This window comes from Brassica oleracea, chromosome C4 (genome assembly GCF_000695525.1).
Source record: "Brassica oleracea var. oleracea cultivar TO1000 chromosome C4, BOL, whole genome shotgun sequence".
In the NCBI taxonomy this organism is placed as follows: Eukaryota; Viridiplantae; Streptophyta; class Magnoliopsida; order Brassicales; family Brassicaceae; genus Brassica; species Brassica oleracea.
The window spans coordinates 21,468,667-21,468,914 of NC_027751.1; positions in this window are offsets into that span (position 1 = coordinate 21,468,667).

A 248-nucleotide genomic window follows, 5' to 3' on the forward strand; every position below is an offset into this window, starting at 1 on the left:
CGGGCGACGGTTCATGACCGGGAACGACTTCTCTTTTGGAGGTGTGATCGAACCATAACACGCGACCCACCATGCCACGTTCTCGGCCGGGTTTACCGAATGAAGAACGAATTCCATCTTTGGCACTCGAAGCTCTTCAGAAACGTTCGTGGACAAGGACCCTTTCTTCGAACTCCTCTTCTTACTCGACATCTCGTGTTTTTCTTTTTGATCAAGGAGGAAATGATAGAGAGAAAGAAAAAGAAGAA